Raw genomic sequence first — 24198 nt, 5'->3', positions numbered from 1 at the left:
TAAAACATACCTTTCTGCATGTATATTATAATAATTTCTATTATACTATCTAGGTCATTCATCCCTCATCCAGTAGTAGGATTTGATCTCGGGACCTTTAGCTTGAGCTAAATTCTAAATTTAGCACAATGCGTAGTACGTCTTTTATGAAGTACTCCACTCAAGAATCAATTATGAATTCCAGTATCTTGGGGGTGTGTTAAAAGTTGATGAATTTTAAGAAAACTACCGTATGCTTATTATTCCGTTCTTTTCATGAGAATTGTCACATTACTAAGTGACGAACCAGCCACTGTCTGAAATTCACTCAAAAAATAACATTTCACTAGTTGGGCGAATTACGCGATCAATGAAAAGCTATTTGTTTAATGGGCTGGCCTGAAGAGAAAAATTATCTGACATAAAAATTCATGTAAAGCTGCATTTTAGTTGGGCTATAGCTAGTCAAAACTTAGCAGAAACCTAATTCTGTGTCATGTTCTCCTTTTAAAAATTGCTCATCACAATTCCTCAGATAAGTTAGACAGTAAAATATAAGACGAATTTGACTAACATGCGTTACAATACATAACAACATAACAACAACAGTCGTAAAATACTAGAGTCCATTTAATTTTAATGATGTTTTCGCATTCCTAGAAGTTTATAAGCTAACGATGCGCTGTGTAAAAACTTCTAGTACATGTGTAAATTCAAAGTCAATGAGAAATCTGCGCTCAAGCACTTTCAGCTCGCGTTTTAATCTTTGAAGCAGTGGACCACATGTCATCTTCTACATCTAGTGTAATAAACTATTTCGTATTCATTTGCAACATTGTAGGAAAAACATATCTACACATAAAACATAATACGAATGGCAACAGCACTCGCAAGGCTAATTCCACAATATTACCAAGAAGCAAGTCAAAGGGAAACGACACTAGCTATAATGCAGGGAAGATTGATAAATATGTTGAAGATTTCTGGCTATAGGATGAGAGTAGATGGGTGAATAAGCATGAATTGGCAAAAGACTATTCGTATATTGATTTGCTAGCGAAAGATTTTTAGAGCATCTAGATTGCTAATGTAGCAACATAATATATTCGTAATCTCAGAAGGGAATACTTTTCAGCTGAACCCAATATACCGTCAACAATTTGGTCAACGTTTTCAACTAAAAGTAGCATGTTTTTGAAATTTTCTCGACATCCCTGGGCATATAAAATCATAAGAGGCGAACAAGACAATGGAATCTGGCATTGCAAAAATAAAAAAAAAAAAAAATCTTCATGCCAAACCGATTCAAATATATCACTGACGTCTTGTCCGGTTTTCTCTTGAATATGTTAAAAAATCCTCTCGAGCCATCGCTTCCAGTTGCAAATTTAGTCTCACCTTTCTTGGAGAACTCATACAGATGACCGGTACCAGTATCCGAATCCGTGAGCTGAACTTCTGGAAATAAAAATAATCAATTACACGACGAAAGCAGATCCGCCAACGTGGTTCGACCAGTACAGTGGACCAGCATTTAATTCAGCTAGCTGCTTGGTCTTCAGCGAGGGCATCGGTGTCCAAACCACATTGGAATGATTACCCCGGAGATAGTGAACCTACAAAATTATAAACGAAATTATCCGCATGCCTGCATCTTCTTAATCCAAACAAAACTTAGCGAATTCATTCCGATGGCGCTCCACTAGCTTTTATATCACTACGCATCTTTACCAGTGACTCGATTCACTGTTTCTGTACTGTCCATTTCATCAAATAAAGGGTCAGCAGCAAAATATTTCACCGTAATCCAATCCGTAGCTTCCTGCTCTGTGTAAGCAGAAACTGTAGTACCATGTTTGTTTACATGACGTTGCGCCATGGCATCTCACGAAAAGTGGAATTGAAGCTTAATCATAGGTTGCAACATCCAGCAGACTGCCGAACTATTCCAATGCAACCGTATAAGGAAGCTGGAAAACGTTTATCGGGTGTCCAATATACGTTTTTATCAGTAAAATGGGAAAGTTCAAATTTTGGATCGTTTAATCAGAAGGTTACGCAACGCTTGTAAAATGAACTAAAAGCTTATTGTTCAATGGAGCGCAAAAAGTGGAATAAGAGCGATGAATTTGAAGAAAATATGGATTCTTCAGCACATTATTGAACACACAATTTTATTCAGCCTCGATCACTGTTATAAAATTTTTATTCGACGAATACGCTTATTTGACGCTGAATCAATTGTTGGGTACTGTTCAGAGATGCCAGATTTACAGACATGTCAGTGAATTTACAGACTTTTATTATTTTCACAGACTTTTTTTTTGTTACAGACATTAACAGACTTTTTAGTTTTTTCACAGATATTAACAGACTTTTGTAATCAAGGGAAAATTTCAAAATGTATTTGGTTACACTGTTTTCATCTTTAATCAAATTACACGTGCGATGCATTCAAATCGTTTTCATACGATTTTACAGTTTGTTTGGATACGTCAACTCACGTCGGCCGGTCTTTAACTTGACTGTCTACACTCAAAATATTTTCAAATCTAAATAGATTAAAAGTTGCGCTAAATCGCAACTCTCCTGACCGACGCATAGTTCGGTATAAAGAGAGAGAATACACACTTAGTATAAAAATGGTTTATACATGGAATGGTATAAAGTCGAAGTTTTCCTTGAATGTATATTTTGTGCTTAAAAGCCAGATGGGTGTTTTATATACATAGTTTCAAGCAAATTGGTTTGTTGATCTGAAAAACGGTATTTTACTAAAAAGATGGAGACGTTCGAGTATACCGTTTTATTCTTCAAAATTAAGATAATTTTGAGTAGTAGCTATGGCTGAGGCTGATGCACCATGTGGCAAGTGGCGAGTAGTTCTTCAGCATCCGTGGCGTTCGTAATTTTAATTTCGGTCGGTTCAATTCGTGTTACGAAGCAGCCACATCCGGATTTATCCAACATACTAGCAATTAGAAATACTCGTCACTCTGTATAACAATAGTTAGGTTCATCGTCTTGCGGCTTTGGATCCGACTACTAACTTGCTGAGTCACAGGCATTGAATGCGTCTGGAGCTTTCCCCAAAGGAATACTAATGGATGTTTTGGTTTGGCCACTTCTTCCTCTTCCTCATCATCATTGTCTTTCTTTATTGATCATCCTCCAATAAAGGTCCAAAATCGCTTTCCTTTGCCGATAAGTCTGAATCCGACTCGTAGTGAACCACTGTGATGTCTAAAAATGCAAATTAATCAGAAATAAACCTCCACCCGAAAATCCACCCAACTCACTTTTCTTCAACTTGCTCCTCACTCGGTGGGAAGTTATAGCCAAATCCAGCTTGCTCTTCCTCCTGTCCGTCGTTTGGGGCGTTTTCAGGGTTGTTGATGTTCTGTCCGGTTTATAGGTCATTTCATTTAGTTGATACTTTTCCTTCGAACATCATTGTCTTCGGAATCATCCATGATCCTATGGCATCCACCTCCCTACTTGGGTAAACTCTGAACGACACCGTTGTACCAATTGCTTAGCGTCCATACCCGAGCAATTTTTTTAAGGTAATTCGCTTTCTTGCTGCAAGTTCCAACACTCGATCAATAATCAAATAACTGATTTATAAACGAAAAAAAAAACGTTGCTATTCGATTAGAAATCTGAATAAAACAACAAGTAGCTTGGTATACTTTGATCAGATTGCACGGTATTATTCCAACTTAGTAAGAAGAAGATTAATTTAAACGGATCAATGTATAAACATTGCTAAACCGTAAATTGGTTAAACTTTAAGCTTTCCTTGTTTAGTAATATTTTTGAGTGTATAGATCTTTTTAATGCACCACCAACGTAGAGTGCGCCACGCGAGTTCGAGAAGAAACGTCAACCAAACCGTTTGTTTACATCAGAATAACTATTTTTCACAACGCAAATTAAAACAATATCTTGCCAATTTCCATCGGTAATTGTCTTATTGTATTTTCCACAGATCTGAATTGATTTGTACCTTAACTATTCACACACAAGAAATCCGGAAGATCATAACCACTAACGCACTTTTCTAATTTTCCATTTTTCTCAACAAAAATATTCCTGAACACCAGCAGGATCTTTTCCAAAACGTTACAGAAATTTTTCAACTGTAGATTAAGTTTTGCAGCATCTCAGATGAATCAATTTATCAGAAAAGTAAAAAAGTGTTCCGTTTCCTGTCTCACGGTAGAAATTTCTGCTCACAACACTCTTTTTGACGTTTTCCTATTCATCACCAGAGGTTGAATCGATCGTTTAATTTCTATTAAAAAGACGTTTAGTCACTGTCACCGAAAAAGTGACTGAAACCGAGGGGAACGAAATAAAGTTTGAAAGAAATTCAATTTTTGCCAAAAAATACTCTCAAGTTTGATTTATTGATTTATAGTCGGAGAAATCCATTTTATCGAATTCATCCGATATAACCGTGCTTAAATCTCTTAAAGCTCTAAAGTATTAGTTCAGAACTTTGGGTTATTCCAAAGGTTTTCTTGCACTAGTACTTATAATTTAGAGATGAACTAGCCTTAGGCTAAAAATTTCTAAAATAATGATTAAAAAAAAAACTCATAATTTACCCCAAATTCTGCAATATTATTTATGCATTTCACAAACATCAGAGAAGTCTATATCGATTTTTATCGGTCACATCTCTCATATCGGGTCACATCTCTATAAGTATCATGACAGGTAACGATGATAGCCGTTTGTTTGCATGAAAGGAACGTTGTGAAATCTCAACCAACAATTCAAAAAGGCGGATCAGCTTTTGTAATCAAATCGCAAATCGAAGCTCGCCTTGCCAAATCAACAACACCGTCGGCTAGGGAAAATTCTCTCCTATTCGATGGTGGAATTGGTATGCATAGGCGTGCTTCAGTTTGCATGATAAGCTCATTACAAGTTTACTGATTCACCCTTGATAATTCTGTTCAAAAATCATTTATGGTGATTCCTTGAAGAGTCCACAAATTGCCTGATGATGGCTAAGATACCCTACCACTTCAAGTGTTCTAGAGCACAAATTTCGGACACAGTTGTGACATCACTCATGAAATTGGAACTCCCTGTTTGCTGCACCAAATGTGAAGTTCCAGTTTCATTGTTGTATATTTTGTGGCAGCTGTGCTCTTGAAATTTTGAGGTATTAGTATAGCGCATTGCACACATTGTAGGAAGTGCGGAAACGCATATGTCATGACTGGGAATTCTCGGATATCTCCAAGGTCATTACTGATTTCCATCACTACCTCAACAGACTTCGCCAATCTCATTGGTCTTGGGTTTGGTCACGTTTGGCCATCAATTCTGTTGCCAAATCTCTGGGCAAATATCGTTGCTTCCAAAGTTTTAACATGCAACAATCACAAAAGCAGGTGCTCAAGAAAGTGACAGTTCACATCACAAAACACACTAAAAACAACATCAGCATAGCGTTTTGTACCTGAATAAGAGTCGTAAAAATTTGGATGAAATCGAGAAAAATCAAAGGGAACCCGAGAGAAAACCCCATAACAAACTTTTTCAAAGGATTAGGTAAGCTATAGTTAAGAAAAATCAATATAAATACTTGCAATAGCCATTATGTTAAGTTCCATGTGATTTGAGGTATCGCACGATGCATTTCCACTTCCCGGGGGTACCCGGTATATCTGAAAGAGGACATTGTGGTTATTGGTTCTGAATATGTCCACCATCTTATAGTTAAATTCTAAAGTGATTTTGATGTGTCGCATGATGGTGTTTTGATATATCAATCTTTTGCGAATTCCCCAGTGGAATCTGGAATTCACATTTTCGTTCATATCTTCGGAACCATTATTCCGATCGGGAAAAAAATAATCAATACCGATCTACGGGGATCTGAAACTCATCTTCTGGAACTTGTTTCACTTAAATTGGTCCAGGCATCTCTGCGAAAATTGAGTGAGTTTCACTCATACGAAGTTACATGCATACATATACACATACAGCAACATTTTCCGATCCCATTGAGATGAGTCTATTGTTATATACCATTCTTCTCTCCGTGACTTGGAACGAAATTGTGTTTTTCAAGTGATAGGGGAAATGCAGGTAATGTCGGCCTAAGTGTCCCTAATTTGGGCCCATACATAAATTCAGCAATCGACTAAATTCTCAATAGCAACCAAAAATATCCATTAGTAGCGTCCCAATAATGCGTCCATCTAGATAAAATTGATAAATATCAGATTTTTAGCGGCCCAATCTTAGATCCATAGGCCAACATTAGAGACATTTCCCCTATCATAGCCTTTTGGTGTACGAGAAAGGCAACAAGGTTGGTATCAGCTAATTGTGTTATGGTTAGTCAAGCTTTTCTCCCCCAGGTGTGTAATTATTTTGCAAAATGTGATGAATAAAGGGTGATACGGTCAAAATTTGGTCAAGGGAAAACGCGTGTAAATCGGTGAAATCGTTTATTTAAAAAATCAAATTAAATTTCTTTTTCAAGTTCAATTAGTATAAAATTCAGGAAAAATATTCAGTTAGGCTTCTGCTTTTCCAAATCCGAATTGCCGGGCCTTACGCTTGACCCCTGCCATCAGATTTTGTACAGCCACCTTGTCCACCTTCTTCGCCACAGAAAGCCAGTTTGCCTTGAACTGCTGCTCGCCCTTAGCAGTTTTTTTGGTCTTCTTTAGGTTCCGCTTGACAATAGCCCAGTATTTCTCAATTGGGCGGAGCTCTGGCGTGTTGGGAGGGTTCTTGTCCTTGGGAACCACCTGCACGTTGTTGGCGGCGTACCACTCCATGGCCTTTTTACCGTAATGGCAAGATGCCAAATCCGGCCAAAACAGTACGGAACAACCGTGTTTCTTCAGGAAAGGCAGCAGACGTTTATTCAAACACTCTTTCACGTAAATTTCTTGGTTGACAGTCCCGGAAGCTATGAAAATGCTGCTTTTCAAGCCACAGGTACAGATGGCTTGCCAAACCAGATATTTCTTTGCGAACTTTGACAGTTTCATGTGCTTGAAAACATCTGCTACCTTTCCCCTTCCTTTTGCCGTATAAAACTCCTGTCCCGGAAGCTGCTTGTAGTCGGCTTTGACGTAGGTTTCGTCGTCCATTACCACGCAGTCAAACTTCGTCAGCATCGTCGTGTACAGCCTCCGGGATCGCGCTTTGGCCGTCGTATTTTGTTTATCATCGCGATTTGGAGTCACTACCTTCTTGTAAGTCGATAGTCCGGCTCGTTTTTTGGCTCGATGCACGGTTGTAGACGATACACCCAGCTTATTTGCGGCATCTCGGAGAGAGAGGTTAGGGTTTCGCTTGAAACTACCGGCAACTCTCTTTGTCGTCTCAGCGGCTTCCGGTTTTCGATTTCCCCCGATCCAGACTTCCTGGCTGTCAACAAACGTTCCCCAAACACTATAATTACATTTGTAACGGTTGATTTGGCAACTTTTAGCGATTTTGCCAACTTTGCGTGCGAGTAGCTCGGATTTTCGCGATGCGCGAGCAAAATTTTGATACGCTGCTCTTCTTGCTTGGACGGCATTTTGACAACTGAAGAGTGAATTCCAAAATCAAAATAGGAGCAACATTCTACACACACACACCTTCAAAATGAGGGGTGTTCAGGTTTTTTAAATGCAAAATTGAAAGAAATACGTCAAGTTGATATTGACCAAATTTTGACCGTATCACCCTTTATGTTGCTTGATATATCTTGATATAAAACTGTATTTGTAAAATCGTTACAACAGTGTTAGTAAACACTCAACATATTTCAGCGCCAATTCATCGTACTTGGCTTCGTTGTACAGTACTTTCCGTTTCTCAATGATCTTTATATCGTTATTCCTTTCTATCTTAATCGTTTCAGCAACCCTTATCCTGATTCATCAACACTTTTTGAGCACAAAGTGCTTAGAATCGTATTAATAAGCTAATAAATTGCTCTTTTGATTGTCGATTTCTCCATATTTAGGTGTTGGAAAGTTGAATCTCTCACTAAGATGTGCTCGTTCCCCCGTTGCTGGCGTACAAAAGGACCAGTATTAAGTAGCTAACGGATTTCCACACTACATGGCATATAAGATCGACTCAAATTTAAGTTTAGACTACTCAAACTCTGCAAAACGTAGTTTACTTGTAGACTGAGTAAAATTTTCCGTGTCTCATAAATCTTTCCGAATATGACACAAATCGATTTAAAATTTACTCATTGTACTGTGTTACCTGACTTATAACGAATATACGTTGTATGCGAGCACCCCGAATGCAACTTATAGCATTTGTAAAATTAGACGAACTATACGTTGTACTCGGAGTACTCATATACAAAGTATATTCGTTATAAGTCAGGTAACAGAGGAGAAGTATACACGCAAAAAATAAATCACTTATCCAATGGAAAATATTCATTAGAATTTCATATCATAATTGGGAATTGCACCACAAAATCACATGATCTTTATAAGTCAAATAAAATTTAAGTGATTTATCATATAGAACTCATGTGATCATTGAATTTTATGTGAAATTCATATGGATAGCATTGGTTTTGTTAATGGAAAAATATTATGTACATTCCCAATAGAAACTACATGAAAACTTTTTTCCGTGTACTAATTCCGTATGCACATCGAGATGTTGCTCATATTAGAAAACAAATTCCTGTAAAAGCTCGGAAAGTTTAACTCAGCCTATGAGTTAACTATGTTTTCAAGAATATGAGTGAACTAATCTCAACTTTGAGTCGACCTCATTTGTCGTGTAATGGTAATTTATCTTTTTATTATTTGCTTTTAACGTATACGGCGATAAAAGCAGGTGATTTTTGCTCAAACATGACTTTTTAGAGATTTCAACGCATTGATTTCAAGATCACGCCCCCATCACACGCAAACATTGTGCTAATTTTAGGCAGCCCAACTACAGACATTTCTGAAATCTATCGCAGACTTCTGAAAAAAAAATCTGGCACCTCTGGTACTGTTGATCTATTACAATAAGGTTTAATAAATGAAAGACTGATTAAAAGAAGATGATTTAAACTGTATTTTGTTACTAAATGCTGATTTTTTACTCACATAATTCAAATCGAAACCAACAATTGCAATAGGTGGATCAATCAAACGTAAGCAATCAACAAAAAAAAAAATCTGAAGAATTAAGACACGCCCACGCAAACTAACAATGCTATTCAATAAAGGAAGTTTGCTCTCTCTGACGCTGCTTGTATACTGAAACCTCCGTTTAGGAAGTTTTTTTTATTTACGAAGTAGGGGACTTTACGTACTCTCGGCAACCTAAGCATCCATCTTTCTATAGCCTTTTTCTCTAAATAACGCACACATATGCAGTGTTGGTTTGTTTACAATCTTTTGCTGCCAGCTGCTCTAACAGTTTCAGTTGAAAGAATTGTGCAAAACTATTTTGAAGCGCTTTTACAATGCTTCAATCTTCTCTAGTGAGAGCAACTAAGGCCTGTACTCGAAAAAAATGCACCAGACAAAAGTGTTCACCAAAAATTTATTTTAAGTCGGATTTTCTTGAAACTTTCAGAGAATGAACTAATGCATATGGATTATGTTGCGGCATAATTACTTTATTCAATTTCCTTTCCATCGCTGAAAGCCCGCCCCTTTCCCTTAAGGCCCCTCTTTACATTTTGTGCAATGGTGCAGCCGACCTTTTTGGTCACTTTTATCCATAGTTTCTTCAACTCCAGCTCGTGCTTAAACACTTTGGACGATTTTTGAACTTTGGCCTTCATTATGGCCCAAAATCTTTCCACCGGACGAATCTCTGGGAAATTTGGGGGGTTGGCGGTTTTTGGTACAAAAACAACGTTATTGTCTCTATACCAATCCAACGTCGATCGCGCGTAATGGCATGATGCCAGGTCCGGCCAAAATAATGTCTCGCCTCCGTGGGACCGCAGGAAGGGCAACAGATGCTTCTGGAGGCACTCGGTGCGGTAAATTTCACTTTTGATGGTATCCATTGTGATGTACGGTTTACTCAGTTTACTGCATTGAATGTTGAATAAGAGCTTATTCAGGAAAAAATAAGCTTCTTCAGCTAAAAAATGGCCTTTTCAGCTGTAAATCGACTCAAATTGTTTGTTGGGTATGGCCTGCCAGAGCAAGTATTTTTTTTTTGCGAATTTGTCCACATTCTTCTTCCTTATGTCTTCCGGAACATCAAACCGTGATTTGGAAACGTAGAACTCCAGCCCCGGTATCTGCTTTGCGTCTGCCTTGATGTAGGTTTCGTCATCCATAACCACACACATCGGTTTCGTTAACCACTCTCGAAACAGTGAGCTAACAGTCATCGACAAGGCAAACCATGTCAATTGTCAGTGACTATGCTGTCAGTGAAGAACATGTGTAGATTTTTTGATTAGCCTACACAGCAAAAAAATAATTTTGATATCACGTCAAAGTGGATGCACTACAATCATGTCGAAAATATGGTGTAATATTACTTGCTAAAAAGGACAAAATTATCATTAATACAATGCATGAACTGACATTACGCTGCTTTTACTGCATTTGTTTATTTATGTGGTCATAAAAATTACATGAAATTTTCGACATGATTGTAGTGCATCCACTTTGATGTGATATCAAAATTATTTTTTTGCTGTGTAATTTGTAACAACATTGAAAGACTTGATCAAAACAATTTCAAGAAGCCGTTCAAGTGCAGAAGCATCTACGTTCTGAACTACTTAGATAATAATAATGTGACGTAATTGACGAACAAATGAATGAGATTTTGACAAAGGTTTTTTTTAAAGATCAAGTCTATGAGTGACTAGGTGATGTAGATTTTTGTCAATATTGCGTGAAAGTCTGTCAATGACTCTCATCACTGAGTGGAAAACTGGAAAATACTGTAAAATACCCCACAATATGGGTGTTTTTGAAACCTGAGCGAGATGTAGGATTCGGAAATCGATGACTGATGCCATTTTGAAATCCAAGATGACGGCTTCCAGTTATCGATAAACTTATAAATACTGTCAAATACCCCATAATATGGAAATTTACGGAATCGGGATGACGTGTGATGATAATTGAGACTACTACTCATGTAGCAAGGCACCTGCACATAGCAATGGGCAATCCAATCTGGACGGCTTGATCAAGTCCCACTGACAAATCATATTCAGCTTGGCGCTGTATGAAGGGCCAAAACGGAGGGGTGGACCCGTATGCAGAAACACCCACACGAAACCCACCGGGAACAGAATAAGAATCTCCTTACAGCAACCAAAATCATATAATTCGCAATGGAACAAGCCCTCGTCCTGAAGGATGCCCCATGAGTGTGGAAAAGAGCCCGCTCACTATCCACGAAATTTTAGCAACAGGAAGTTGGCAATCCCACTCTCCCTATCCAAATCGCTTCAATCGGTTGCCCTGTTGGACCCTCCCTTCCCTTTTGTATGTGTATTTAAATGTATATTGAAATTTATATGTTTTATATAATGATTCATCAATAACAGTCACTTACCTTGATATCAACATTTTAGAATGATCTTACCATGTATAGTTTTTTTTTCCTCAACCATTTTGTTTGTCATCTCTCATAAGTAGTGTGCAGCCCAAGTCTTTGTTTATCTTTTGTTTTAACTGATATGAATTTCACATCTATTTGTTAATTTTACCTTTATCTCTACCTATTTTTACTTGAATTTTGTGTTTATTGAGCCTCTTGCATATCTTGGCTTCATTTCCGCTTGAATTTTTTTTTTCAATGAGTTTTTCTCTATCTTGAACTAACTTTATCCAATCTCTCTCTGTTAATTATCTATATCTATTTTTATCTTGCTCCAAAGAATCCTTCCAATTTAATCTAGGTCTTCCTTCTTTTTTTTATTGAACTTTAATTGAAATGCTTTTCTAAGAGGATGCTCCTTTTCCCTGCGCATAATGTGTCCGAAGTAGCTTAACCGCCCTATTCTTATTTTTCTGTTGATCGTTTTACGGAATCGGGATGGAGTGTAGGGACCGAAAATTAATATCGGACGCAATTTTGAAATCCAAGATGGCTGTTTACGGAATGACTTTTCTTTGTCGAATCATGACTAACTTTTGAAATATTTCCATGAAAAAACACAAATTTGACGACATTACAATGCTTAGTTGGCCAAAAATATCCATATTGTGGGGTATTTGACAACATTTCGGGAAGAATAGAATCACTTTCCAAAATCTCGGCAAGTATCAAGTTTGCACTTTGTAAAAACTGCATCACCATAGAATAGTTTGGTATCCCTTCAGAAAAATCGGAATCTCGGCAAGTATCAAGTTTGCACTTTGTAAAAACTGCATCACCATAGAATAGTTTGGAATCCCTTCAGAAAAATCGGAATCACTTTAGGGAGCACACAATCATTAAAAAAATGTTGAACTTCTCGAATATGGGGAAAATTTAAGAAAATTGTACACAGGTTAGAAGTGTACTAGTAGACAGACTAAAACCAAAAACAGATTTCCTCATATTCGAGAAGCTTCCCTCGGAAAAGCGTTGGAAAACTTACTCATTCTATGAGTGACCTACGTTTTCGTGAATTTGAGTAACCTGAACTCAAATATGAGTACTCTTATTCAATGTTGAGTCATTCTCATTGGCCGTGCACGCGAAATTTGTTCAAAAATGTTTGTCAAGTGCTTGTTAATGGGTCCTTGGAATTATTTAATTTATTATTAATATGTTGATAGCGATAAAGATATGATTTTATTACTCTGATACATATTTGAATGTACACGCATTGTACTAAAACTTTTTGTTTATGTGTTTGAAGATGATGTATTTCGGATGTACGCAGAATCCAACACAACTTGGACCTGTAAAAAAATTGTCAAATATCAACATGTTTTTAATGATAGTCACTTATTCACCTATATGTAAATCCGATCCGAATGATTCATTCCTGTGTGCTAGATCGAGAAAGTGCGAACAAATGTAAAAAATAAATTAAAATCGCTGCACCACACACAAGTTCTAATTTCAACCCTGTAAAGATGTATTTTACCAAAATATCGTTTTGAATCGGCGAGACATAAATTTATTCGATGGCGGGAAAGATTTTACTGCGGCAATTTCATCGGTGGCGGCGGCATATGAAAATCGTCAGCGGCGGTGGCGTGTCACGGCGGCACACAGATCTAGCCCTGATTTGAACCTTATCGAAAATCTTTGGGCAGCAGTACTAAAAACCTGGGACTCTGCACCTTTGGATACTCTGCACCTCAAAAACTTGATGGAAAGTATGCCCAAGCGGTTGCAGTTGGTCATACTAATTAAAATAAAGCTTTATTTATTTGATATTCTGCAATAAAAATCTTTATTACTATGAAAGCAAAATTAACACTTGGTTCTTATTTTATGGAATATAAATAATAATCACGAACTCTCTTGAAAAGTAATAAGTTTTTTAATGTTTACATTAATTGTGGGTTAATCTTTTTTGGTGCCGGTCAGGGTTAGTTAAAAGACCAATTAAGTTTTTTTCAAATCCATACAGTTTTTCCGCCCCATCAAGAATTTATTAGTGAAAAATGCCAGCATCGCTATCTGCTGAGTACTGTGCTGTTAATATGTTACTACAAGTGGGTTTAAATGCACTTTGGGCCCACATTACCACTGATCTGGCAATACTAGTGAGTATTTTTCCATTGAGGAAATTATCCAGGTCAGTGCTATTGAATTTGGTAATAATCAAACTGCCGTAACGTATTATTTACAATGTCCATTATTTTTTTAAACTGAAAATAAAATGAAAGTTTAAGGTCTGGATATTGACCAATCAAAGAGGAAATAAGCATCATCGATTAAATTTAGCCAGCGTAGGTGGAGTAGTGGTAATCGTGACTGCTTTCTCACCCCATTGGGTCTGGGTTCAATCCCAACCGAGGTCGGTGGGATTTTTCTAAGGCATAAAAATCTCTGGTCACGTCTTCATTCAGAAGGGAAGTTGATCCCGGCCCATGTGTGTTGAATGGGTGCGATACTCTACGCAGGTCTGGAAGCTGCCTTCTTGCACATTCGATTTCCGTCAATGGATGGCCATCGATGTCAGTCGGTGATTGGCACTAGATTGCGGAACAGAGACCAACGTTAAAAAAAAGAAAGAAGGAGATTAAATTTAACATTTCATGCCATCGAAATCATGCCCTTCAGTACTTCCATAAACGAGCTGGACCAGATAATCATACTATGAAAAAAGTTAGATTTGATTTGCTAATTCGAGAATAACTACCAACCTAACAAAAAAAAAACATTTGACAACGAGAGTTGCCCTTTTCTTCAAGTAGGGCGAATAGGAAAACATCAATCACCTTCCGGGTAAGCAGCGAAATATTTCCTCAGCTTTCAAGGACAGGGCACAAAACATGGAAGATTTATCCATGCCCATTTGTTACATGACCTTAACCGGTATTGGCACATACAGGTGAAACTTTGTCAGCTGGTGCCACTAGCAACTTGTCACGTGGATTTTTACGCTTCACGAGCGATTGACAGGTCTTAGCGAACGGTGTGTGGGAGGTGAATTAGCCTTCAAGATTTTGGGTGATCGAGATAACTTTCCGGCACAACTCATGAATATTGTATACGTTTAAGATTGGATGAGGTCTCCTTCGGAAATCAGTATTCATGGCAATTGATTTTTTTTTCTTGCGTACCATGCGATTTTGGTTGATTATATGGGCGATTATTGCACTCCCGTACAGTTTTAAGAACAGCTTTGCAATGAGATGGTGGTACCTAAACTTGTGGGATTATCATTTACCTTGTTTGCAAAATATTCTGAAAGATGCACGTGATAAATCTTACTCGGCTTTGAGTGCGTTAACTCATTGTTGAGTATAGTTTACAAAATTTGGAGTACTGTTCCACCAGTTTTGCGACCATATTTAATATAGTTTTGAGCAAGTAATAGTAAAAGTAGCAGTAGTAGAGTGATCGACACGCAGCCTTTAAGAATTGTCCAGTTTCTGATAAACTAAATCCTCCTCAATTATGAGTTGTTACAGTCAAAGTGTATTTTGTTTAAAGTTTACGAACGGCCCTGCACGAAACAAAAAACAACTAGGGGAAACGCTCCTATAGTTGCGGTACGTTAGAAGCGTTAGGTTCCTATAGTTGTGTACGGAGTCTCCATACACAACTATAGGAACCTAACGCTTCTAACGTACCGCAACTATAGGAGCGTTTACCCTAGTCCGTTTTTGTTTGCAGCCAGCGCCGGTGGTGTAGTGATAAGCAAAACTGCTTTCTCACCCCAATGGATCTGGTTTCATTCCTAGCCGAGGTCGGTGGGATTTTTCTGAGGCTTAAAAACTCTGGTCACGTCTTCCTTCGGAAGGGAAGTAAAGCCGTTGTTCCCCGGTTCATGAGTTGATGGGTCGTAGGTAGGGTCCAAGTGTCTGAGCTGCCTTCCTGGCGTCGGTAGCATTGGTGCTCAACACGGATAACAAGATCGACGGAAAACAACAAAAAATCAGTTTTGGTTTCTGTAACGGTTATAATTTATGAAGACAGTAGGTGGATGACTTTAAGTCTCCAATTCTATGGGGCTGACATTTTAGGTGTAGCTATCGGGGATAAATATTTCTTATTAAGCCACTGTATTCCAGATTTCCGTCAGACATCGTTTGAGCCGCATCTCCATGGAGCCAAACCACACAGGATGAGGTGATGTGGGCTTAGGTACTTTAGTGGTACCAACTCACTTGACGATGATAGTTTTCGGATATTTTGGTTTTTCGAAGAAACATAATAGAGCCTACTTTTAAGTCTTATACCCCATTCAAATTACATCCTATATCACGTAATATAGGTTGTCTTGCAATGAGCACTCATACAAAGGATTTCCAGTGAAAACTATATGTATGAGTGCTCACTGCAAGACAGCGTTTATCACGTGATATACGCTGTAATGTGAACGGGGTATTAAAGCATATTTAAACAGCTTCCCTGCTTGTCCAGGATTGCTTAGTTTATATTCGCAACTATGTATCATATCGTTATGCGCAGCCTACAACTGGTAGCTAGCAGCAAATCTCCGCTGAGCCCTCACTTAATCAAGCGGTACATCGGAAATGAATTACACTTTGTCCTTTGTGGGTAACTAATACTTATTTGTAGGTTAAAAAAATTGTACACGAAAAGTGGATATGGGTACTATTAAGAGACATTGGTAGAGGAACTGTGGGTATGATGAACAGATGGGTGGATCAACTTTGAATTCTTCTCTCCCCATTGTTTTTTCGATCTGTATTGAGGTCCCTAAAAACTGTACTGAATTGGAACGAATTTCGTTATGATCTGAATTTGCGGGAAATTTTAAAGTTAGTGAAAATGATCAAAACTATTAATTTCCATTTTAAAAAAATCATAAATACCTAGTTAAATGTTTACCAAACTTGATGCTTAGATTTTGAAACCAGGGTTTATATTCCCGGGAATAATTTCCCGGGATTTCAGATAGTCGGAAACGATATTTTCTGGGATTCCCAAATTCATATCTGTATTCATATTATGCTTTCGATTCAGCTGAACTTCATTTCCCCGTTGCAAAAACTCATTAGCAACACGCCAAGCTTGTGATTGATGTTGACGATGACTGGAAAAAGGTCGAAATAACAATTAAATTGGCCTTTCAAAAAGTTGATCAATATCCTAATTTTATCTGTTTACTTTCAAGTTACTTAGACGTTGTCTGCCAGATCTAAGGCATAATTAATTCAATTAACTTGAACGAATTATGGTGGTATGATTCAAGACATATTAAAAATTATTAACCAGCCTTGAATGAAGGATATGTCAAATGTCGGATCGATTTAACCCTTTGTTTGTACCCTGGGGTCACTATGACTCCAAGGAACTTTGACAGACAAGAACATTTTTTACTTGGCAATGAATTTGTCTAGTTCATTTGGGATTAGATGTGTACTCTTGGCTTTTTCAGTACTAGATGAAATCCACAAACTTTTGACTTCTTACGATTTCATATTTACATGCATTTTGTCTGCGAATCCAAATTGAAACGCACGTAGAAGTACATCTGCTCATCACCACATGCAAAAGCGAATTGACGTCAAAATTCATTATATGTGATTTGAACTTAATCTGTATTATTTTACGATTCTATCTGTGCATTGTTACATGATTTCTGGTTGTCTGGATATTTTTTATTTTTCTTGATTTGTTTTCCGTCGATCTTGTTTTCCGTACTGAGTACCAATACGACCCAGGGTGCCTTCCATTCATTTTGACTAAAAAATGTTTTAGGATATTATGGAATAATAAGATATTATGATGGTATTTTGTATGTGTAAGGAACAAGAAAAGATTTTAAAGTTTGTGTTTGACACATAAAACCTGCAAATTTAGCTTTGACATAGCCACAATGAGCGATTTTCTGATCGCCTCTTCGCGAAGAGTGAAGAGCGAAGAGTGGGTGAGATAAATGACAAAATCGCTTATTGCGACTCTCATGCAGCAACATTGGTTGGTATTATGTGTCAAACACAAACTCCACAATCTTTTCTTGTTGCTTACACAAACAAAATATTATTATAATATCTTATTATTTCATAATTTCATAAAACATTTTTTTAGCCAAAATGAATGGAAGGCACCCTGAATACGACGCCAGGGAGGCAGCTCCCACACCTGGACCCTACATATCAACCCATCAACTCATAGACCGGTGACCATCGGCTTTTACTTCTCTTCCGAAGGAAGACGTGATCAGAGATTTTGTGCCTCAGAAAATCCTGGCGGTGCCGACTGGGATTGAACTCAGGCCTTTTGGGGTGAGAGGCAATCACGCTACACCACTGGCACCGCTGCACAGTGGTTCCTGGCTGGTCAAAACCTCAAAAATTAAAATTGATATATTTTTATATCAATATTTTTATCATTTTTACATGTTAAGAGTATCTTATATTGAATGATTTGTGCAGTTCTGTTGATTACACATTTTTGTTATGGTTGTTATAGTGTAGCGATATCACAAATTTTTGAAAAAAATCGTAATGTTTATTGTTACTGTTTTGCTCAAATATAGCAAAAAAAAAATGTGTATATCAATTTGGTTGCTTCAGAAAAGTTCCTCGGCTTATTTCACGTCAAATGGATGGTAAAAAAGAGTGTCTGCACTGTTCTTAGTGACAGTTTCTAATAAAAAAAAAACAAAAATAATTTTTTTTTACACATTTAGACTAAACAAAACATATGACCGACACATCCGCCCATTATCCTTCAGTAACCAAAAGATAGCTAGAAAAGTTTGCTTTCAGATAGGCTTGAATGTGTTTTGCAATTTTTTGGGAAAGATGTTGAATTAAGTAATAACAAGTAAAGAGTTCGTTGGAAAAAAAACCGATTCTAAGTTATATAATCTTCGGTGTATACTGTAGCAAGCTTCACAATGCCTTTTTCAAAGCACACCAACACGCACACACATACACACACGCACCATATATCTATCTCTTATGGTTCATGAGTTATGATTTTTTTAAACAAGCAGGTTAGGGTGGCCCCTAGACAATCGACATTCTTTAATTATACTTTTACACGTTCACTCCTCGTGAAATTTTTATACTTGAAGATCTTTTTATGACACATATTTTTGTTATCTCTTTTATTTGAAAAGTTATGGCTGGTTTTTGCTGAATTTTTTTTTATTAAACTAAATGCCTTAAACAGAAAAAGCTCTTGCAGTTTTTTACCAAAAATAAGAAGAAAACTATGTTTTCAATGAAATTAAATGTTTGAAAATCAGTTTGCTCCATTTTGAGATATTGACAATTGAAAAGAGCCATTTTTTCGAAGAAAATAGCGTTTTAACTTTCTAATCAAAAAAGATAGTAACCTACTTGCTTGAGCAAAAATATGCGTCATCAAAAGTTTTAAATATAATCAAAACAATGTTTTCTACGATAAATTAACGCGTGAAAAGATATTCAAAGAAAACCGGTTTTATTTTTTTTCCTTTGGTTTGTTTATTCCGTCGATCTTGTTTTCCGTGCTGAGCACCAATGCTACCGACGTGCCAGGAAGGCAGCTGCCACACCTGGACCCTACTTATCGACCCATCAACTCATGAACCGGGGACCAACGGATTTACTTCCCATCCGAAGGAAGGCGTGATCAGAGATGTTATGCCTCAGAACATCCCGGCGGCGCCGACTGGGATTGAACCCAGGCCTGCTGGGGTGAAAGGTAATCACGCTTACCACTACACCACCGGCGCCGTTAAAACCGATTTTAGTGGCCACCCTTTTTGTTTAAAAAAAAAATCATAACTCATGAACCATAAGAGATAAAAACGTTGTTTTTTCAACAAAGTTGCTTTAAATTGAATATTCGACAACTGTTTTGAACACTGCTTTGGTGTATCTCAACTAATCAAAAAAGTTTGTATTTTTAATTCACAAATTTTATGGACCGCCCTAATTTTACGAACATAAAAAGATTGAACAAAAAACATGAAGCAACTTTCCCTAATAAACCATATACCTAAAACTGTCGGTTTCTGCGCAAACATTTTTGTCTTCCTAAATATGGTTTTGGGACCATTGTGCATTGGTTTTGGTTCTACTATTTATACTCCTTTTCGTGACGTCTTGATTGTAAAGTTTTCTTTGCACAGCTAAAAAATGTCAATTTCAATTGTTTTGTCCAACTTTTGTTCTAAGGGGAACCACTGTGCGCTGGTTGTCTGGGTTGTAATATCAACACATTTCTTTTCATCGTTACAGTTAGAAAACTGTCTTACTTTCTCGTTTCGTGTTTCGGTTTCGTGGTCGTGCGGTTAGCGGCGTCACCCGTCATTCAACCGTATTGTGAGTGTCACGAAGTGAGAGTTCGATTCCGCTCCAGCCGGTGGAACTTTTCGCAACCCGAAAATTTCCCTACTGGTTTAACTGTTGTGTGCTGTGTGTTGTCCGTCGTTCAGTATTAAGTGTTCACTCTGTACACAACGTCTGGTCGAAGAGGTTTCAATTGTAATTTATTTGATTTATAGAAAATAGGAATAAATAAGAAGTATTTTTGAGTTCCTTTAATGGGTATAGCTCTCAGGTATTGTTCGTTAAGCTCTTGTTTATTACTTTTATATTCTTAACTAGTTGCATAGCTAAAGAGTCAGCTGTTCCTCGTTTCACTTCTGAGCCCAATCTCTAGCTAGACTTGTTCTGGTATACGTTTCAGTGTTTCTTATATAGCATACCATGGTCCTTTTCCATGTTATGTTGCAAAAAAAATGCCATTCAACTTCTATTCCATATTTATTCTTAAATTGGCAAAGACCAAAAAATCCGATTTTTATCCTGGGATGCAGCTCGGTCAGACATGAAATAAATTTTATTCACAGGTGACTGCTGTACGTAGAAATGCAATTATTTTTGAGGTATATAATTTTAAATAAAAATTATACAAAAGGGGGTTTAACAATGGGCGCTGGAGGAGACCCATGTAACTAAATCGAGAGGCTGTAGAGTTTCAATGAGAAAAGCTCATATGTTTCTCTGAAATCAAATTGCACAAAAAGTTATAAATTAATGGAGAAAGGTCACACACGTGGAGTTTGCCAGAAACGACTTCAACCGATACTAAATCAAAAGCCCGCTTGATATCCAAGAAAACAGAAGCCATTTGCTCTTTTTTAGCAAAAGCCAATTAAATGTCTGTGGGAAGCAACGCGAGACAGTCGTTCGTTCCCTTACCCCTACCGAAACCAAATTGAGTATCTGAGAGTAGGTGGTTCATCTCAACCCATTAATCCAAGCGAAAAAGGATCATATTCTCGAACAATTTTCGTATGCACGACAACATCGCGATGGAACGATACAAATCATGATCTGACGCGAGTCTTGCAAGATTTTTAATGGCTATAACCCTCACCCGCTTCCAATCATCCGGAACCATATTAAGCTTCAGGAACTGATTAAACAAGTTCAACATGTGCCTCTTAGCGACAGCTAGGAGGTTCTTTAGGAAGTTCAACTTGATTCCATCGGTTCCCTGAGCAGAATTGCCACACGAGAGGAGAGCGAGGAAAAGCTCCAGCATTGAAAAAGGCTGGTCGATCACGACTACCAATTGCGTTTCACGAGGAATCATCCGTGCCGGCACGGAATCACGATACACTTTTCGCGCGAACTTGAGGATTCATTGATCCTATTATTTATCCTTCGCTTTCATTGTGCGAAGACCGATTACGCATTCTTTGCGCCGCGATCCAAAGAACATTCATCGACGTGTTACGCGACAACCCGTCCACCGACGTCTCCAGTATTCGCGTTTATTGGCTTTGATGAGACTCTTGAGTTCTTGAACAATAATATTTGAAAAAAAAACATTAATTGTTGAAACTATCAAAATTACCCCGTTTTACGGTACATGCAACTACCGTGCCTTTACTGGCTTTCTAAGCTTCTATTTTTTTTATAAACTGGGGTCTATTATAAGTCTACTGCTGGTGATGATGATGATGATGATGGTCCCACCTCTTACCCCTACAAAGGTTTGAGCTGGACGAGTTATCTTCAAGATAATTAAATATGACATTTTAACCAGGTTGGCAAACAAAATCGAACTGGTTTAAGTTACAGATATAAATTCCCTCTTAGTTCGCCTTTTTTGTCTACCTAAAATATTCATAAGTATTACAAGCAATCAAGAGTTAATGAACAATCAACAAAGCATCCTATTACACTAGTAACCCCGAAATCTGATGCTATCATAATTTTCAGCAATGTCAGGAATGCTCACGAACCCCCAACATTTGCCAGAAAACTTACTACTAACTCAAGGTATCTTCCAAATAAGCTTCAAAATTGCATTTTTTTTTTTTTTTATCGAATGTTAAATTCAGTCCTCTATATCCGTAATACGCGCGCGAGGCTCAAACCTTTGTAGACTACTATTGTTCCCGTAGGGAAACCAAATTTTCAACAGCAGCTGACTAGTTTTCAGCAACGCTCAAACTGTAAACATTTATTATCATTAGCTTACAATTTTTATTAATATTAGATGTTACTTACAATAAAGTGGTTTCCTTTCCCACTGTATAAAGCTTCCTTTTCTTCCTCCTACACTCTCTCTGTTGATCCTATTAAATTAATTAATTTTAATTAACGATCACTCATCACTAACGCTACGAAACTTACGATTTGCTGTATAATTTGCGCTTGATCCGAACTTCGGTCCAACTACCCTAACGTTGTTGTGCTATATGCTCGACCTATTTGCAGGTGGTATCAAAAACATTCTAGTTACTAAGAATATGTGTATCATGCTTTATTTTACTTACAATCTAAATCCAACGAGGAATGGTAGATACTTTTTGGGTGAATGTATCCTTTACAGGTATCCACCACGATCGACCGTCGCTGCAGGTAAGTAAACGAGAGTAAATATTTACATTCAATTTCATACACTAACTTAACTAAATTTTATTCCTTTTCGTTTACTTACAGGATTTAGCGATAAATTAGGAACGTTTTTTGTACCTCCTGCGACCAATCTAGCACTATTTATATAAGATTTTCGAATAATAAACTTTAACCGCGGAACTGAATTGTTTATATTCTAATAATACATCGAGATTATATTTGCGATGGCGAATTATGTTTACCACTCACTATTATCTATATTACTACTACTACTACCACTACTACTACATACTATCATCTTGTTTACTTATCTCCATTCCTATTTGTCAACATTTAACGGCAGCACTCAATCTGCAGTACCGTTATGCAGTGTTGCCAGATTCACCTCTGCGGTGTTGCAACAACTATTTTTTTTTTACTACTACTATTAAATCAAATATCAAAAATCCATCATCACCATCGTGGCGAACAAAATAGTTTTTGCAGTGCTACAATAATTATTAAAAAGTCGTTATAACAGCTATCCATACAAAATAATCCGTTAAAAATAACTTCGTCAAGATACATAATTTGTCAATTCATAAAAAAAAAATCACTGGATAACCGTTCAAAAGACAGTTTTAACGTGTGAAATGCAATGTCTCTTAAATTCTGCTAATGTTGTTGAACGTTTAATGTGTCTAGGCATCGAATTGAAAACATTTATTCCTTTAAAAAATAATGAATTCTGTGAAGCACAAGTCAAGAAATGTGGTGTTCTTATTTCATCCGCGTTTCTAGTATTATATCTATGAAAGTCACTTCCTCTTTCAATTCGATCACACAAATATCGAGGCAGCAAACCGTTAACTACTTTAAAAATGAACACCATAGTCAAATATACAATTCTTTGCTTCACCGACAACCATTGTAAGGCGTCTAACATCAAAGTTGAGGAAGTGAATCTATTACATCTCAAAATCAAACGCATTATTTTATTCTGCAAGCGCTGTAATTTCGATATTTGTGTTGCATTGGACAGAAATAAAAAGGATGGGCAAAAGTCTAGATGAGGAGAGATGATTGATTTGTATAGCTGTATTTTACTGGCAATAGTTAAATCGTTTTTCAATCGACATAGAATTCCATACTTCTTGGCAATTTTCTTGATGACATTGTCAATGTGAGAGTTGAACTTAAGTTTTTCATCAATAATCACGCCAAGATATTTAATCTCCTGAACGCGATCAATAGTCTCATCATCAATTACAACAGAGACGTTCTCATTTAATCGATTCCGCGAAATTACCATAAATTTAATTTTACTTGTATTCAATTTTAACTGCTTACACTTCAACCATATACTTAGATACTGCAAATCTTCATTCAAGTGTGAGACGGCAACTTCTAAATCCTTAGCTGCAATGAATAACACAGTATCATCTGCAATAAAGTAGAAGATCTTAACACGGTTCTTTAACAACTGACATACGACCATTTTCTTGGAATCTATTTTGAAAGAGGGGTCAGTATTGGTTTTGTCGATAGTCCCTTTAAATGTGAATATTATTCATCTTGATTATACAAGTTGGTGTTAGTTGAAACACGAGTTTCTTGGATCATTTTGTGGCAGTTTCCGGAAAGCCTCCGGGAAGCGGCTGCACCGTTTGTGTTTAGTCATTTTAGCACTCAAATGGATTTACTGTAACTTTAGTATTTAATATATTTCTTACACCGTTGCATAAATTGACTCCAGTGGCCACGATATTACGTTTATAGTTGTCGGTAGAATTCCGATAGT

The 24198-nt window shown here is 37.2% G+C and overlaps 1 protein-coding gene across 1 annotated transcript in view; it reads left to right on the top strand.

Annotated features, from left to right (window-relative positions):
* Positions 1-24198, top strand: part of LOC135708880 (irregular chiasm C-roughest protein-like) — a 417033-nt gene that overhangs the window by 1610 nt on the left and 391225 nt on the right. The window lies entirely within an intron of this gene.

Source organism: Ochlerotatus camptorhynchus, unplaced genomic scaffold (genome assembly GCF_037179485.1).
Source record: "Ochlerotatus camptorhynchus isolate MF236.1 unplaced genomic scaffold, CSIRO-AGI_Acam_v1.1 ptg000338l, whole genome shotgun sequence".
In the NCBI taxonomy this organism is placed as follows: Eukaryota; Metazoa; Arthropoda; class Insecta; order Diptera; family Culicidae; genus Ochlerotatus; species Ochlerotatus camptorhynchus.
This window is presented reverse-complemented; position numbering and strand designations above follow the sequence as displayed.